The following is a 7983-nucleotide window of genomic DNA, read 5'->3' on the forward strand; positions in this document are numbered from 1 at the left end:
CCTAGGTTGTATAAGAAAGGAAGCAGGTTCCTCCATGGCCGCTGCTTCGGTTCCTGCCTCCCAGTTCCACTTTGCGTTTGCTTTGACTTCCCTTGTTGAAGACTGAGCCGTGGAAGTGTAAGCTAAGTTAGCCTTTGCTCCCCTCAGGGTGCTTTTAGCCAGTGTTTTATCTCAGCAACAGAGAGGGAAGGAGGACATCCATGAGGCGCGGCCGTACAGCTCTAGATATAAATGTTCCCAGGTCTGTAACTGATGAGCAGATCAGCCTTATTCAACCATAAAAAAAGGAGGAGCTGGGGACGTGGGGACGTTGGTGGGGTACATACCTACTCTGCGGGAAGCCTTGAGTTTGATCCCTCATACCTCAAAAGAAAAGTAGTTATACGGTCATTGTGCTGCTCGCCCGTGACCTTGGCACTAAGGAGGTTCAGAAGTTCAAGGCCATCCTCCACTACAAAAGTTCGAAGCTGAGCAAGGTCACATTCAAGCCCTTCTGGAAAGTATGTAAATAAGACTGGCATTCAAATTCAAGGCACAGCAGGGAGACAAGGGAGTAACTAAGCAAACACTGCTACATGAGAGGAGCCAAAAGAACAGACAGTGTGGGATTCCATTTATATGAAGGTTCCAGAATAGGCAGGGCCGTGCATATAGAAATTAACTAAGGCCAGGCAGTAGTGGCACATGCCCTGAATCCCAGTACTCAGGAGGCAGACACAGGTGGATCTCTGAGTTTGAGGCCAGCCTGGTCTACAGAGCTAGTTCTGGGACAGTCAGGGCTACACAGAAAAACCCTGTCTTGAAAAATAAAACAAGGGGCTGGAGACGTGGCTCAGTGGTTAAGAGCATTGGCTGTTCTTCCAGAGGCCTTGAGTTCCCAGCAACCATATGGTGGCCCACAACCATCTGTAATGGGACCCGATGCCCTCTTCTGGTGTGTCTGAAGACAGAGTACTCAAGTACATAAAATATTTAAATAAATCTTTTTTTGTTTGTTTGTTTTGTTTTGTTTTTTGAGACAGGGTTTCTCTGTGTAGCCCTGACTGTCCTGGAACTCACTCTGTAGACCAGACTGGCCTCAAACTCAGAAATCCACCTGCCTCTGCCTCCCAAGTGCTTGGATTAAAGGCGTGCGCCACCACCGCCCAGCTCCAAGGCAACTCTTATAAAAAAAAAAAAAAAAACAACAACAACATTTAATTGAGGCCGGTTTACAGGTTCAGAGGCTCAGTCCATTATCACCATGGTGGGAAGCACGGCATTGTCCAGGCATGGCCCTGGAGGGGCTGAGTTCTCTATTTTGATCTGAAGGCAACCAGAAGACTGGCTCCCATGTACCCAGAAGGGGGGTTTCAAAGCCCACCCCTCACAGTGATACACTTCCTCCAATAAGGCCACACCCACTCCAACAAGGCCACACCTCCTAATAGTGCTACTTTTTCGGCCAAGCATATTCAAACCACCACATGGACCCGATCTCAAAACAACAGCAAAAAGTCAAACATTACCGTTATGAAATTAAATGAGATCTAAGTTGATTTTAAAGTTTCCATGGAAATGCAAGAGAAAAGAAACATGTGCATAAACTACAAACACATAAATAAATAAATAAATAAATAAATAAATAAAAATTACAAATACAAATAACAAAAGCCGGGAGCCCCTGGTACCAGAAGCAAGAACTGTGCTAACCACCGGAATATGATATGGGGTCTGTACTGACAGAATATGGGGACAGATACTCCAGACACTTGACTCACCACAAGGGGCACAGGCCATGGCTCAGGAAGGTGGTCTCTGAACTTTGAGTAGGGTCAGTTGGGTAACTACCAAAAGAGTGTGTTGACTCCGTTAGCTTACTGGGGCTGAAGAAAAAAAATAGCACCCCAAGGCTGACACACATCCCAACAGAAGAGAATTGAGTCCAGATTCCATTCTCTACACATGGGTGCCTGGTGCTCTACGTACAACAGCTCCAGGCCGGCCAGGGCTACATAGCGAGATCCTATCCCAAGTAGATATGAATACACTCACACAAACAAATCAGTGTAAAATGTAATGTTTCTTTTGAAAAAATATAAAGTTGGTGGCTTCAAAACAATAGAATGTTCTTTCCTCTCCATTCTGGGGACCAAAATCTGTACCCAGGCCCAAATCAAGGTATCTGCTGGGCCAAGTGTCCTCTTCAGCTCTTCAGGCTTCTGGGAAGAACCCTGGGCTAGCTCAGCCAGCTCTGGCAGTGACCTCGATGGTTCAAGGTCAAGGCAACCCTGTCTTCACAGGACAATGTTTTCAAACCTTCTAAAGAGGAGTATTGAGCCAGGTGTGGCAGTGCACGCTATAATCCTGGTACCAGGGATGTGGAGGCAGGAGGATCATAGTTCTAGATCCTGTCTCAAAACAAATGAAAGAAAGAGAGAATGAGGGGAGGAAACAAAGGTCTCTTCTATGTAGTCCAAGTTACTCATTATGTAGCCCAGGCTGGCCTTGAACTTGCAACAATTTCCCTGCCTCCACATCCAAGGTATTGGGATTAAAATTTTTTGTTTTGTTTTTCGAGACAGGGTTTCTCTGTGTAGCCCTGGCTGTCCTGGAACTCACTCTGTAGACCAGGCTGGCCTCAAACTCAGAAATCCGCCTGCCTCTGCCTCCTGTGTGCTGGGATTAAAGGCGTGCGCCACCACTGCCCAGCAAGGGATTACAAATATTGATCCAGGTTTCTTTATATACTTTACATTTCCTTTATATACCCTCTCATGTAAATGTGAGTGTGGATGTGTGTGTATGTGAGTGTGAGTTTATTGTGAGTCTGTATGTGTAATTTCCCGTATCTCTCTTACATGTGGGATTGAACTCCAGCCCATGTGGATAACCCAGGATCATCTCAAGATCCTAAACTTAATCATGCCTGCAAAGACTTTGCATGGAGAGTGACATTCACAGGTTCCAGGGAATTGAGGATGTATGCCTTGGGGAGTAGGGATGGCAGGTTCGAACAGAAAATTGAACAGAAATTCCAGCTCTGATTCTGAATGTTTGAAGCAATAAAACTTTAGAATTCAAAGCAAGATGACTCATGACCTTGGAAGAGGTAATGAGTTCCTACAAAGGCTGAGAAACTAACCATTGTTGCTGGTTGTTGTTGAGTGACTATTCTCCAAACCAAGCAACTAAGCCAAGCAACTGCCATCTTGGGGAATTCAGCTTTGCCCACTGCAAAAAGGTTAACCCAGCCAGGCTTTGGTGACTGTTTATGCCCCTTCATGGAAGGGTAGAGAGGGTCATATGACCTCCACTTAAGTGGCCAGCTACTCTGTTTTGTATGCTAATTGTGTGTGGCCTGGGGAGGGGAGCTTGTCTTAATTAGGTTCTCTATTCCTGTAATAAAACACCAAGTCCCAAAGCAACCTGGGGAGGAAAGGGTTTAGTTCAGCTTACAGTTCCACATCACAGGGTAGAAAGCAGGGCAGAAGAAACTCAAATAGGGAAGCAACCAGCAACCTGGAGGCAGACGCTAATGCAGAGGCCAGGGAGGAGTGCTGTTTACAGACTTGCTCCTCATGGCTTGCTCAGTGAAGGAATTCCAGCCAACCCCAGGCATGGCAAACATGACCCTGGCAGGCCTTGCCCTTCTCCTCTATGTCCTCTGCCTTGCTAAAAACCATTAGATTACGTTCCTACAGCTAGCCACCAAGGTCTGTTCCTTTATTAGGCTGACTATCAAGTTCCAGCTACCAAAGTGTTGAAGTCCAGCAATCAAAAGCCCCATTTGGGGCTGAAGAGATGGCTCAGTGGTTAAGAGCAATGGGTGCTCTTCCAGAGGCCCTGAGTTCAGTTCCCAGCAACCACATTGTGGCTCACAACCATCTGTAATGGGATCCGATGCCCTCTTCTGGTGTGTCTGAGGACAGCTATAGTGTACTCATACACACATAAAATAAATAAATAAATCTTTAAAAAAAAAAAAAGCCCTCTTTGGCTCAACATGCCCAGTTAAAATCAAGTTCCTCATCCTAACACGGGGTTTCCCTTCTGCCTTTATAAACCACCATTTGCCGATGCAGAGACAGCTCTTTTGTCCCAATTCAGAGCAAATACCCCTACCTTTCTCCTTTTTTCCCTTTCTCTTCTCCCTCATCCTCTGTCTCCTGTCTTTGTCTCTTATTCCCTGTCCTTTGTCCTTCTGGGTCAAATACATCTCATTTCTGCTGAGAACTTGGTCTTGGGGTACCCTGACTGAACCTTGCCCTTATACTCAGCCTACTTTCTTATACCAGGACCACCTGCCCAACTGTGGTATCACCCACCATGAGCTAGGTCCTCACATACCAATCGTCAATCAAGAAAATGCACCACAGGCTTGCCCACAGGCCAATCTAGTAGGGCACTTTCTCAGCTGAAGTTCCTTCTTCCAAAATGACTCCAGCTCCTGTGGAGGTGATGTCAAACTATCCAGCACAGGGAGCTATCTATGCAGCTATGGGGTGGCTGGCACTCACCCCTGATGGGTAAAGACTTTCTAAGCAAAGCCGTTTGGGGGAGGATCACCCACACCCTGTAAGGAACCACTCTGTAAGGAAGCCCAGTGAAGTCATGGGTTCCCCGGAGTGAACCCTGGTGGAATTGTGCCTCAGTTTGTCATTGAGACTTGAGAGAACGGGCAGACTTTATTTCTCCCATTGATACGATTGTTAGCAACAGCTACTTCTCATGGCTCTGCTGGAATGCCTGGCAAAGGCAAATTAAGGTTTATCTTGAGAGTGTAAAACTTAAACCAAACCAAAACAAGCCAAACCAGAGGGTGATGGCGCACACCTTTGATCCCAGCACTTAGGAGGCAGAGGCAGGCAGATCTCTGATTTCCAGACCAGCCTGGTCTATAGAGCAAGTTCCAGGTCAGCCAGAGCTACACAGAGAAACCCTGTCTCAAAAAAACTAAAAGCAAAAGCAAAAACAAGATGAGAGACGTGACTCAGTTCTTACCTAGCATGCATTCAAGCTCCAGAACAGAATAAACCAGGTTTGGTTTTGAGAGACCAGACCAACTCCATCTTGGATTCAGGGCCTATCTTAGAGAACCTGATCTAAGGCTGAACTTGAGTTAATCAACAAGCTTGCACCTAGCACGAGTTGAGTTCCCAGGTTACTCCCAAACAATCCTGCATCTTCAAGTCACTCCCTAACAACCACCAATCAGGAGGAAAGCAGAAGTTACGTTTATGGTTTGGCTCCCAGCCTGCCAATTATTTTAAAGGGCAACAAAATTCCATAATAGCCCCTCTCAGTCAGATGTGTGCCAGGCTAGAAACCCCCTTGCTTGTTTGCTTGTCTCTATAAACGCTTACTTGAAACTGGGCTCAGGGCTTCATTCTCCTGTCCTGCTGCATCAGGGTCAGCAGTGAGCCCAACCTGGACCTTGGATATTAAGATCCTAGTGGGTCACATCAGAATCAGCTCCTTGGTGGTCTTTTGGGGTTCACAATCGATTTGAATGGGCATAGCAGTTTCAAACCCTTGAAATCCCAGCCCCAAGGTGGAGGTAGGAGGACCAAAAGTTCACAGTGATCCTCAGCTATACACAGAGTTCAAAGCCAGCCTGGACTACATGAACTCTGTCTCAAAGACACCAAAAAAAATATTTTTTTTTTTTGAAGAAGAAGGCCAGGCGGTGGTGGTGCACGCCTTTAATCCCAGCACTTGGGGGGCAGAGGCATGTGGATTTCTGAGTTTGAGAGTTCGAGGCTAGCCTGTTCTACAGAGTGAGTTCCAGGACAGCCAGGGCTACACAGAGAAACCCTGTCTCAAAAAACCAAAAGAAGAAGAAGAAGAAGAAGAGGAGGAGGAGGAGGAGGAGGAGGAGGAGGAGGAGGGGGAGGAGAAATAGAGAGACGGCTCAGTCAGTAAGGTGCTTGTTTTGCAAGCAAAAGGATGCGTTCAAATCCACAGAACTCATATTTTAAAAGCAAACAAACAAAATCTGGGCACGGTGGTGTACATTTGTAGTCCCAGCTATAGTCAGACAGAAAGTAGAAAGACATGCCTGCTGCCCCACTGGCCAGCTAATAGCCTACTTGATGAAGTTTCAGAACAAAGGGAGATCCTATCTCAAAGGAAGATTAAACAGTGCGTAAGGAATGAAGCCTGAAGTTGTCCCCTGGCCTCCACATGCATGCACACATATGCAGCTACACATGAACATGCACGGTGTGTGTGCATGTACACACACACACACACACACACTTACATAAACCTGAGCAAAAACTAATCTCTATGTGAACAGTAAGCCTCCATCTCAGGAGTGTGAATTATCTGCAGTGCAATAGCCATTCTGTCGAAAGAAAGAAAGAAGGAAAGAAAGAGAGAGAGAGAGAGAGAGAGAGAGAGAGAGAGAGAGAGAGAAAAGGCAGACTCTATTCAGAGTTGCCAAGAGTGTGGAACACTGTTAGTGAGACTGTGAACCTAAGCAGCTCCCCCGAGAAAACCTGCTAGCAGGTAGCAGGTAGCCCGGAGCAACCAACCCCTACTTCTAGGCAGACCCGCTGCAGAAGTGTGTGCATGTGTTCCTCAAAGGGCACAGCATTTCGAAGCCACTCAAATACCCACTAAGAGTGAACCTGATTAAATAAACCAAACCAAACAAACAAACAAAACCTGGGGAACTCTTACACAGTGAGCAAAGACAGCCAGGTCAATACACACCTATGGCAACTCTGTGGATGAGCCCTTCTAAATACCAAATGCAAGACACCAAACCAGAACTCGAGTATAGTTCACATCCACAAAGAACAAAGCCGGACTAAGGTCAAAGACGGTCAGGATCCTTGTTGGGAGAGTTGCTGTAAGGCGGCATGGGGGGTGGCTCCTAGGGGTTACCCACATAATCTATATAAATACATGCTCACATATGTGTATACACACGTGCCGAATAGGTGCAAAGACTGAGAGCCCGTTCTGCAATACTCCAAGACAGACACACGGTGGCGCACGCAGCCCATAGGCTGCTGCCGAGTGGTCCGGGCTTCCAGGCAGAGAGCGATGAAAGGGGTAGTTAATCCGGGCTTCCAGGCAGAGAGCGATGAAAAGGGTAGTTAATTAATTTAACACTTCTCTGTCCCTAGAGTGGAGAGTGGCAGCATGCCTGAGGGCCACCCAGTTCATGGTCAGGAACCTAGACTAGAGGGATTAGGGCGGGCCTCATTCGGATGAGAAGGGGAACAGAGGACAGTGGCAGTTTGTGACATTGCTGCTTCCCAACCCTCGATCTGGAACCTGTTGACTTTGGCACCTGGATAGACCAAGGGTCCTTAGAACAAGAGAAGACCCAGGGAAGGTCACAAGGAAGCAGCCTGGAGCCAGGGGAGACTGGAAGAATCAATCCTCTTGGTGCCTTTGAGGCCGCCATACACCTTGATCTCAGTCTCCCGCCCCGCAGAGGCAGAAGACACCCTTTCTGTTGCACGCAGCCACCAGCTTCCTGTTCTTTTCTTACAGTAGCTGCAGAAGACCAGTACACACATTGAAAATCTCTCCCGTCCACCAATATCTGTGGAAAGATGGCCAAGGCCCCCCAACACTTGATGCCACAGTTATCCACCCCCCTAATTTAACACTCACCATCCACACTTCCCACTGAGGCTTTCCAGCCTCTGTCCAGGGAGGCCTGCCTTTCCTCACTGGGCCTCTGCACAGCTCCTAGCCAGCCTTTGAGGCCTTCCTTAAACATCCCCTACTAAACAACTTACCAGGTTCTGAGTTACTGGCTCTCCATAAACCTGCCCTCCTCCATCTCCCCTGCCCAGAACTCACTCACTCATTCCTCGTGTCAGCTAAGCCCTGTGTGCTCCCAGAAGTCCCACCCCTGGCCTTTCCACTCTAGAACTACTATCCTAGGTCAGGTGTCGCCATCTTTGTGTCTCTGTGCTGTGAGCTGGTATCCATGTGTGCACGGAGGCCAGAGGTGGACACTGAGTGTCTTCTCTATCA

Source organism: Grammomys surdaster, unplaced genomic scaffold (genome assembly GCF_004785775.1).
Source record: "Grammomys surdaster isolate TR1022 unplaced genomic scaffold, NIH_TR_1.0 125852, whole genome shotgun sequence".
NCBI lineage: Eukaryota > Metazoa > Chordata > Mammalia > Rodentia > Muridae > Grammomys > Grammomys surdaster.